This window comes from Oncorhynchus mykiss, chromosome 11 (assembly GCF_057628025.1).
Source record: "Oncorhynchus mykiss isolate SJ-2025 chromosome 11, ASM5762802v1, whole genome shotgun sequence".
Classification (NCBI taxonomy): domain Eukaryota; kingdom Metazoa; phylum Chordata; class Actinopteri; order Salmoniformes; family Salmonidae; genus Oncorhynchus; species Oncorhynchus mykiss.
In genome coordinates this window covers 65,761,126-65,772,767 of record NC_143032.1, presented here as the reverse complement: position 1 = coordinate 65,772,767, position 11,642 = coordinate 65,761,126, and positions in this window count along the sequence as shown.

Genomic DNA, 11,642 nt, shown 5'->3' with positions numbered 1-11,642 from the left:
CATAGTAGAGTGGAGGGTCATGGAAGGCTCTGCTGCGGGAACTGTCATCATATAGAAACCTTATAGAGAAGTGATTTCCTCACCACACATTGTCTAATAGTGACAGATACATGTTAAAGTAGGGCAATTGTACCAGGGAGGGATTAGGGAGGGATGGGTAACACTAGCCTGGAAATGAGGCCAGGCTGGGCATAGGATGAACATCCATTCTCCTAGCAGAGCCTGCCTCTCCTCTCTCTGCCACTTCTCTGGTGTCAGAAGAGGAACATTAGACAGAAGTGTTCTAAACATAGCACTCAAAATGTAACACAATGGGACAGTTTGCTGGACACAGATTAAGCCTAGTCCTCTTTGCTGAAACAGAATATGTTCCCCATGAGCATGTATGTGTGTGTGTGTGTGTGTGTGTGTGTGTGTGTGTGTGTGTGTGTGTGTGTGTGTGTGTGTGTGTGCGTGGTGTGTGTGTGTATGTGTGTGTGTGTCACCCTCCTGCTCCTAGAGCTCGACACAAGGGACCATTGAATCAAGGATTGTTGTTCTGCATTAGCAGCAATGTTTTCATGTTCAACATGCAATGGAAAATATTATATTCCCCTGGACATGCAGCATCTGGGAGTGTCTTCATTGCTACACACATAAAACAAGGCTCTCGGGCCTACCAGGTGGCGCAGTGGTTAAGGGCGCTGTCCTGCAGCGCCAGATGTGCCACCAGAGACTCTGGGTTCGCGCCCAGGCTCTGTCGCAACCGGCTGCGACCGGGAGGTCTGTGGGGCGACGCACAATTGGCCTAGCGTCGTCCGGGTTAGGGAGGGCATGGCCGGTAGGGATATCCTTGTCTCATCGCGCACCAGTGACTCCTGTGGCGGGCCGGGCGCAGTGCACGCTAACCAAGGTTGCCAGGTGCACGGTGTTTCCTCCGCCACATTGGTGTGGCTGGCTTCCGGGTTGGATGGCGCTGTGTTAAGAAGCAGTGCGGCTTGGTTGGGTTGTGTATCGGAGGACGCATGACTATCAACCTCCGTCTCTCCCGAGCCCGTACGGGAGTTGTAGCGATGAGACAAGATAGTAGCTATTAAAAACAATTGGATAGGAGAGGAGAAATGGGAGGATTCTGGAGAGAAGAAAGGGGAGGATTCTGGAGATAGGATTCTGATTCTGAAATAGGAGAAAGCAAAGAGAAAACATAAATAATGCAAGGGGACATTAACATCAAATGGATTGGAAGGAAGGAAGCGTTTTCCGGTGAAGTGCCATTTTCGATTAGCGGAGGGTGGCTTTGCCCTCTCCCAGTGCTGTTCTCTCTACGTGGCTAGGCACAAGGAACTATACACATCAGAGAGCAACATCACCTGCTCCATTTCACTGCTGATCTCTACAGATCAGAAAGTAACAGGCCTAATCGATAATGAGATATTTATATTGGTATGTGCAGCCACCGGCCACCACTCCCAAGTGAGAGCTGGTCCCTGGTGCTCTCCAATGCGCAGCAGTTTACAATTGTGCGGTTGACGATAAATAGATACAATTATTCTGAGTTGATTGTCTCTACATAAGCCCCAAGGGAACTGTCTCACTGGTGAATTACTCTGCACGGTGGCATCAACCCATCAAAAGCTGTCATAACATCCACAATGTCAGGGTCCTCTGTAATTGCTGGGGGCCAATGATGCTTTTCTCCTTGAATTATTTTCTCTCCCTGAGTAGTGTGTGTCTGCTAAGTAGAACCTGTTTAGTACAAGATGCCCTCCAACCATTTCTAAAGGAGATCTAATTATAGCTCAAATGTAGCCTCACAATGCTAATTTGATTGTGGTGCATGATAAAGGTTAATTTAGACAAAATGTGAGACTGTTTATTATTCAGGACTTCCTTTAATGGGCACATTGCTGTCTTGTTTAATAGCAACAACATCTAAATGAAAGGAACGTGGGTGAGAGTGGAGGGTGGATGCTGGCTGGCAAGTAGACTAAAGCATAATTTATATTCCTGGGCAGATAATGGAAAAAACCTTATGGCTAAATACTGTACATTAATAATACAGCAAACCAAAACAGCAGCTGGTCTCTACGGAAAAAAACAATGAGATTCTCAGTGACCCACAGGGGCCAATGGGATCAAAGGAATGTTTAATGAGCAGTGGGACTGGCACACACTCTGTCTAACAGTTAACCATTTTATTTGGAGGTGAAGTACTACATGGGAGAAGTGCCACTGGCAGACATCCGGTCGGTGTCCTAGCCAGCCAACCAGTCAGGCAGCCAGGCAGTGTGTTAGCTAGCGAGGCGTTTGCCCAGATAAGGGCAGAAGCAGCAGCAGGTGTAGTGTGTTAAAGCCCCTGTCATACTGCCAGGCAGGCAGGCAGTCCTCTGGCAGACCTTTCCAGGCTCAGGGGCTCTCCACTTATAAATGTATCCAGGCTGAGGATCTGTCTGTCTGTCTGCTGTCTGTCTGCTCTCTGTCCGTCTGTTGTCTGTCTGTCGTCTGTCTGTTAGTCGCGAGCCTGCCCGCCCACCCACCCGCCTGTCTGTCTTTCTGTCACACTGTGTTTTGGGATTGCGTCCCTGGATACCCTGTATTCACTGAGGTTCCTTTACATTAGTGTGGGTTGTCATGGAGGGATAAAGTAACGCTCTTAACTTTACTATGTGCAGGGACAGCATCCCTGGAGCCCTGGGGAAGCGCTGGTGTCACTCTCATCAGCTCAAGGGACTCTCTGCCGTCTGCCGTCCGTTCCATTTCCTTTACCTGTGGGTGAAAAAGGTCACGGATATGAACTTATCATACAAGCTTAATAATGTCTACATCCCAAATGGCACCCTATTCCCTATGACGTGCATTACTTTAGACCAGAGCACTTTGGGCCCCTGTCAAAAGTAATGCACTAGATAGGGAATAGGCTACACACGTAGGGAATATAGTACCATTTGAGATGCAGCCAATTTCTTTTCTCCTCAGCGCTTTCTTTTGGAAATGGTTGCGATATGACTCCAACCTGATACTTAACGAGACACCATGACCTCAATTAGAATAATCATTTCAGAATATGTCAATATTTTTCACTTGTTTTATAACTGTATGAACAACATGCATTTTCACGTGAATGTAGGTGAAGTCTCGATGTGTGGTAATGATCATGTTGCTGTAAATATTCTAATTACAAAAATGATTAACATAAAACATGAATTACTTGTTTCATGAGGTTTGCCCATGTAGTGCGAGCATTCTGCATACATACGGTACAGTGAATGACATACAGCATGACAGATCTACATGGATAATCGCTTTTAAGGATTTAACAACATTTAGGGACGGGGTATCCCTTTACTCAGAACATCAAAGTATATAAATTGTGGTATTATGGATTTCTGACTGCATCATGTTAACGATTTTTTTAATCAATAATCATAATCCATAGCTAACACCCCTCTAAGTAGATATTAAAGGCTGGAAATCACACAGAAATCCTAGATTTGTTTTTAAACAGCAGTGATTATCAATCTGTCTGGCATTACTCTAAACACAGCTTCTATGATTATCTGGGTAGTGCATGTTTTGAAATGTAATATACCATGATGTAGTCATATCACCATGATTAAAAGGCACCACACGTTCATTTGCAGATCACAATGTGTACTGAGAAAATCAACCACTGTCTTTACTTTTCATGTATCCATTATGTAGTACCAAGACGCTGTTCAATATTCAGAACTCTCAAAGTTGACCACATGCTGTCAATCAAACAAGGTTCCTCTCTCCTCTTTAGATCTGATGGGGGTTGACAAATGAACATCTAGTCTTTAAATCAATCTGATCATATGGAATACTGGCCTTCCAGAGCTGTCTGTGCATTCAAATAGCCTCTTGCACTACCAATGACTGACCAACAGTGTAAGAGCTGCTTTCAGCTCTACTAGATGTCTAATCCAGATCTAATCCAGGCCAGCCTCTCATCTCTTTAAACTCCTCATAACACGCCTGACCCGCAAGGACACTAATTGGATGTATGTATACAAGGTTCCTGGAATGTGCAGAATAGTGTGTGTGTGAGAGAGAGAGAGAGAGAGAGAGAGAGAGAGAGAGAGAGAGAGAGAGAGAGAGAGAGAGAGAGAGAGAGAGAGAGAGAGAGAGAGAAGACCAACAAATATAATACACCTGTGTGTGTGTGTTTGTATTTATCTATGCAATGATGTGAGTAGAGAGCGTAGATCCTGACTGAAAAGGTTCAGTTGTCCTTTTCTCAGTGCTGGAGTAGACATCTACAGCCAGGAACAGCACAGCAGCAGCCTCACGCTACACACACATACACACAGTGAGATCACACACATAAAAACCCCAGTTCACATTGTTAAAAGGTGGTAATACAACGCAATGGGAATAGTCTTACATGATTTAGCCTCACACCATATTCCATGGCTCTGTCTCCATCTGTGTGTTTAGGCCTCTAAACCTTCTCATTCCAAATGGACGTGCAACACTGAACCCTCAAGATGCTTTGTTGGCCAGAGAGACGGTCACAAAAATGGGTACTTTCCCTGTTACCATGACAACATGAAAGACCGCAAGACACAACCAGAGTCCATCTAGCCCCTGCCCAGCAGACCTTGTCTCCTCCGGGATGGCTCAGTGGTGACAGCCTGGACTGTGAACAATAAATACACTTGGTTCCCTAACATGGAGAGCTGCTATTGTGTGTCTGGTTGTTTCAACATTATTTTCACTTGACCAGACAGTTCACAATGTAGGCCTACTCTGAAGTGAGATTTAATGTTGCACTCACACCTTAATGCCTGATAGTGTTGCTTTGAATGTGTTACACAGTTGCAAAGTGTTGTATCATATGCAACTGACTGTAATACCACCATGTTTTTAATTTCTTTAAATGACATTTACAATCCTTATAGCCACTCTGATCTTGTCTCAGATCTCAGATAGTGCTGCTGCCTGAAATCCTTTACTCTGAGCCGAGCGTGATATGACCTTTACCTCAGGTCCTCCAAGAACTAGAGAGGCGAGGCGTGCAGCCGCTCAGCCTCCAGCGAAGCCATGGCAGGAGATCAATACTAATCAATTTGGTAGTCTGTTAGGTAATAACAAGCTAAGAAGCTGCTCGGAAAATTTGGCTTCCGGACCTCTTTAATTTGTCATAATACAAGAGCAGAAAAACCAAACAAGATTATCTGGCCCTGAGTCTCTGATTACTGAAGCGCGGCAGATAGCCGCTAGAGGCAAGAAGGATTTAAAGGAACAGCGCGCTCCTCTCCGGACTCTCCTTGTCAGGTGAAGATTTAAGGAGGGACTGCACTGAGTAGTCTAGTACTGAGGATCATAGGCTACATACTGGGTGTAGGTGTAACATTTTTGCTACCGTCCCTCTCTTTGCCCCTTTCTGGGCTCGAATCAGGGACCCTCTGCACACATCAACAACTGACACCCTACGAAGCATCGTTACCTATCGGTAACTAGCTAGCCATTTCACACCGTTTACCGTTCCCAATCTGACTGTGTCTCTCTCCCTCAGAAGATCCTGCATTACCCACCTGTTACTGGCAACAACATGGATGCCTCATGAATATCCTCCTGATAATAGACCATTTAAAGCTGTAACTTCACCATATTTCAATATATTCTCACAAAAACATAAATAAAACTGTGCTGATGTATAGAAAAACATAACATGAGCTTTATTTACACAAAAGCAATCATTTGGACTGGAGGTTTAGGGCCTGTGCCCTTTGAGTAGCCATGGACCCTATAAGATGAATCTGTGGGCTGAGGAGAGGAGGTTGTATAGTGGAGGTGGTCGAGCCAGCTGAGCAGCAGGCCTTAGCCTGTCACAGTACCCTCTCACAGAGGAGCGCTAGCCTCAACCATCGCTGCTGCTAGAAACACTATGCCCATTAATCACAAAGCAAGGCCAGGAGCAAAAGCCAATTTACCCGCATGCTCTCCTTGTCACTTTCACAAGAGTAATGAATATTTCAACTCAAGCAGAAAAGGAAGAGCCCATCTGAGAAACTGTTCCATGGGATGTTAAGCTCTCTGAAATGTTAAACTTGGTTATAATAAGGTTAGTTGAAAAAGGCAGAGTGTGAAAGACTGTTCTGGGGTATTTCTTTACTCAGCAGGTCAGGTGTACCTATCCTTGCCTAAAAGGCGCTGCATGGCCTATCCGACATCTGCCTTGGCCGTGCAGCATTTACGTGCAGCATTTATGCGCAGCATTTATGGTGATAAGGCCTCTGCAGAAGTCAGAGCATTCATACTTCTTGTGCTTCGCGGAGGAACGCAGCACTGTTGAGTAGAGCTGTTGTGAAGGAAGTTGTCAAGGAAGTGAGTTTGTGTTTATACACAACCTCCCGCCCTCACCTACTGTCACCCAATCATGTAAATGCGGAGCTATACCAGCCCTCTGCATTGTTACAAAATTTGGGAAGTGCACAGCGATGCGGTACAGAGCTCAATTTGTCCTCTGCATGCCTCTGGAGGCTCCGCAAATGCGTCACACCCTCCATACGGAGCCTCCGACCACATTTTCGGATCAAACATAAATTGGATTTCAGACCTGAAGACTTGCATCAGTTTCTAGAGCTAGGCCAAAGATACTTATGTTTCTCCAGGGTTTCTCCTATTAATCTGTGCCTGTGACGTGAATGGACAAAAGTGGTGAGGGAAGAGTGCCCTTCTCAAATGGAACGGTAACCTGTACCACTCCGTTATGTTGTCAACAAGGCAGCATGCTGCATCGTCCAGAAACATACATCTCTTTTCCATAATATATGTTTGAATTTTCTAATTAGTTTAGGCAGATAAAGTGTTTTTAGAAAAAACAATTCCTTTTAATGCAAAAATGCAGAATCCTACTCATTAATCCATGCGCTTCACCTACACTACCATTCAGAAGTTTGGGGTCACTTAGAAATGTCCTTGTTTTTTTGTCCATTAAAATAACATAAAATTGATCAGAAATACAGTGTAGACATTGTTAATGTTGTAAATGACTATTGTAGCAGGAAACTGCAGATTTTTTATGGAAAATCTACATAGACGGACCGAGGCCCATTATCAGGAACCATCACTCCTGTGTTCCAATGGCATGTTGTGTTAGCTAGCCTTTTGAAGGAAAAGGGAAACCGCACACTGCTCTTGGTAGTATCACTGATATTTAATAAGCTTATGTATCGGCCTCAAGGCCTTTGTCCGAGCTTTTAAAAGCCCTGACGAAGGCCTTGAGGCAGATACGTAAAGCCCTAATGAAGGCCGTGAGGTCGATACGTAAAGCCCTGACGAAGGCCTTGAGGTCGATAAGTAAAGCCCTGACGAAGGCCTTGAGGTCGATACGTAAGGCTCTAACGAAGGCCTTGAGGCAGATACGTAAAGCTCTGACGAAGGCCTTGAGGTCGATACGTAAAGCTCTAACGAAGGCCTTGAGGTCGATACGTAAAGCTCTGACGAAGGCCTTGAGGCCGATACGTAAAGCTCTGACGAAGGCTGTGAGGCCGATACGTAAATCTCTGACGAAGGCCGTGAGGCCGATACGTAAAGCTCTGACGAAGGCCTTGAGGTCGATACGTAAAGCTCTGACGAAGGCCTTGAGACGGATACGTAAAGCTCTGACGAAGGCCTTGAGGCCGATACGTAAAGCTCTGACAAAGGCCTTGAGGCCGATACGTAAAGCTCTGACGAAGGCTGTGAGGCCGATACGTAAATCTCTGACGAAGGCCTTGAGGCCGATACGTAAAGCTCTGACAAAGGCCTTGAGGCCGATACGTAAAGCTCTGACGAAGGCCTTGAGGCCGATACGTAAAGCTCTGACGAAGGCCGTGAGGCCGATACGTAAAGCTCTGACGAAGGCTGTGAGGCCGATACGTAAAGCTCTGATGAAGGCCTTGAGGTCGATACGTAAAGCTCTGACGAAGGCCGTGAGGCCGATACGTAAAGCTCTGACGAAGGCCGTGAGGCCGATACGTAAAGCTCTGACGAAGGCCTTGAGGATGATACGTAAGCTTATTACAGTTTTTTTCAATTGTTTAAGCACAATTTTGAAAACAGGGCCCGGTTTGTCAAAACACTACACACAATTAGAATAACCCTACACCAAAGTAGCACAACACTTCAGATCATTTGCAAAATGAAACACTTTGTTAAAACTATACACGACTTCATAAAAATAATATTTTGTTACCATACGAAACACACACATTTCATGACTTCAATCTTTTTGAACCAGTTACACAATGCTGTTGCTAACCTAAAACACTTTTAGCAAGTCTAATTGTCAGGGATTAGAGTACTGTAAATGAAGTACACAGAGAAAGTGCAACTATACAAACACTACACAAGACCAATGCTGCAGACTGAGGAAAATATCATTTATTTCTCTCCATATACCCAAATCAGTCAACATGTCAACATAGAGAATCACAACAAAACATGTCCCAGTTTTCATGCTACTAGTGCACTGTTAACTCAGCAAACAGACAAACGTAAAATACTGTATCCAGTACAGGTTACAATTACAGTAAATAACAACAACTACAAACATAAAAACATAATCTGAAAAAAACTGACAATATTGTACAGAAAATACTACAGTAAACATACTATACATTATCTCTTCGCCTAGCTGGATCTGGCCAGAGAATTTCATCAACATCACAAGCAATATCGTCATTAGCAAGACAACGCGGGAAGAACCGTCTTGAATGTTGAATCTATCCTTGCACAGCTGCGGCGTCGACTTGGTCACAGGTGTCCTCCATGGCCTGAATGAGAGGTACCTGAGCCTGGGGCTGGAGATCGTAAACCTTCCACCGCCATGCAGAGAACAACTCTTTGATAGGGTTTAGAAACGGAGAGTATGGTGGAAGGTCAACTGTGGATGGTGTTGAAACCAGTTCTGGACCAAAGCAGAGCGGTGGAGTGACACATTGTCCCAGATGACCGTGTATTGCATCTGGTGCATTTCATTACCTGCTGTGGCGATGTGGTGCAATCGGACAAAAAAATGTGAGAATGTGAGGTGTGTTGTAAGGGCCCATTTTGGCATGATGGAGGACAACCCCATGCTGTGAAATGGCAGTGCAAAGGGTGATGTTACCCCCACGTTGCCCTGGGACATTGATTATAGCCCTGTGGCCAATGATATTTCTGCCTCTCCTTCTTGCTTTTGTGAGGTTGAACCCTGCCTCATCAATATATATGAATTCATGCAGGATTTCCTCAGCATCCATCTGCAAAACTCCCTGAAATACAGTGAAAGCAAGATTGTGTAGTTCAGGATAGGTCTAGTATACAGTCAATGTAAAAAAGTAATGTGTGCAGTATGCAATATCACAGTGCTAAAGTGAACAATACAAACCTCCACAAACTCATGCCGCAGCCGTTTGACCCTCTCTGAATTCTGCTCAAAAGGCACTCGATAAAGTTGTTTCATTTGAACCTGATGTCTTTTCAGGATGCGTGCCAGTGTTGACGGAGAGACCTGATGGACATTATTGAAAATGCCATGGTCACCGATAATGTTGGCTTGTAGTTCTCTGAGCCTGATAGCATTATTGGCCAAAACCATGTTTATTATCTCTCTCTCTTGTTCTTGCGTGAATATGGGCCCCCTTCCTCCTTGTCGTTCCCGACCCTCAATCCTATGTAGAGAATAATACATGTAACTTACTGTACAATGTCACAGGAAGGGGTATCACAAGTGCTGATATGGTGCATACAATAAGCGGCTGATCACTGTAACTGTAGACAGAGTTCTCTAGAGGAGATCTGCATGGAGGAATGGGCCAAAATACCAGCAACAGTGTGTGAAAACCTTGTGAAGACTTACAGAAAACGTTTGACCTCTGTCATTGCCAACAAAGGGTATTTAACAAAGTATTGAGAAACTTTTGTTAATGACCAAATACTTATTTTCCACCATAATTTGTAAATAAATACATTAAAAATCATACGTGATTTTCTGCATTTTATTTTCTAATTTTGTCTGTCATAGTTGAAGTGTACCTATGATGAAAATTACAGGCCTCATCTTTTTAAGTGGGAGAACTTGCACAATTGGTGGCTGACTAAATCCTTTTTTGCCCAACTGTATATCTCACTGGTCACCCCCAAAGCCAATTCCTGCTTTGGTCGCCTTTCCTTCCAGTTCTCTGCTGCCACTGACTGGAACGAACTGCAAAAATGTTACGGTGCGTGAATGAGGACCCAAAAGCGAATTAACTTAAACAGAGCTTCTTTAATTACCAAACATAGGTAGGCTCAGACGGACCGGCAGATTCCGACAGGACAAGACAAGGTTACAGCAAACATGACGACAGTCTGGTTCAGGCATGAAACACAACAAACAAGAATCCGACAAGGACAGGAACAAAAACAGAGAGAGATATAGGGGACTAATCAGAGGGAAAAAGGGAACAGGTGGGAAAAGGGGTGACGAGGTGGTTAGGAGGAGACAAGGCACAGCTGGGGGAAAGAGGGGGAGAAAAGGTAACCTAATACGACCAGCAGAGGGAGACAGGGTGAAGGGAAAGGACAGAGACAAGACACAACATGACAGTACATGACAGTACCCCCCCACTCACGAGCGCCTCCTGGCGCACTCGAGGAGGAAACCTGGCGGCAACGGAGGAAATCCTCGATCAGCGCACGGTCCAGCACGTCCCGAGAGGGAACCCAACTCCTCTCCTCAGGACCGTACCCCTCCCAATCTACGAGGTACTGGTGACCACGGCCCCGAGGACGCATGTCCAAAATTCTACGGACCCTGTAGATGGGTGCGCCCTCGACAAGGATGGGGGGGGGGGGGGAGACGAGCGGGGGCGCGAAGGACGGGCTTGATGCAGGAGACATGGAAGACCGGGTGGACGCGACGAAGGTATCGCGGAAGAAGAAGTCGAACTGCGACAGGATTAATGACCCGAGAAATACGGAACGGACCAATGAACCGCGGGGTCAACTGCGAGAAGCCGTCTTAAGGGGAAGGTTCTGAGTGGAGAGCCAAACTCTCTGACCGCGACAATATCTAGGACTCTTAGTTCTACGCTTATTAGCAGCCCTCACAGTCTGCGTCCTATAACGGCAAAGTGCAGACCTGACCCTCTTCCAGGTGCGCTCGCAACGTTGGACAAAAGCCTGAGCGGAGGGGACGCTGGACTCGGCGAACTGAGATGAGAACAGCGGAGGCTGGTACCCGAGGCTACTCTGAAAAGGAGATAGCCCGGTCGCAGACGAAGGAAGCGAGTTGTGGGCGTATTCTGCCCAGGGGAGCTGTTCTGACCAAGACGCAGGGTTACGAAAAGAAAGACTGCGTAAGATGCGACCAATAGTCTGATTGGCCCGTTCTGCTTGACCGTTAGACTGGGGGTGAAAGCCGGAAGAGAGACTGACGGAAGCCCCAATCAAACGGCAAAACTCCCTCCAAAATTGAGACGTGAATTGCGGACCTCTGTCCGAAACGACGTCTGACGGAAGGCCATGAATTCTGAAAACATTCTCGATGATGATTTGTGCCGTCTCTTTAGCAGAAGGAAGCTTAGCAAGGGGAATGAAATGAGCCGCCTTAGAGAACCTATCGACAACCGTAAGAATAACAGTCTTCCCCGCTGACGAAGGCAGTCCGGTGACAAAATCTAAGGCGATGT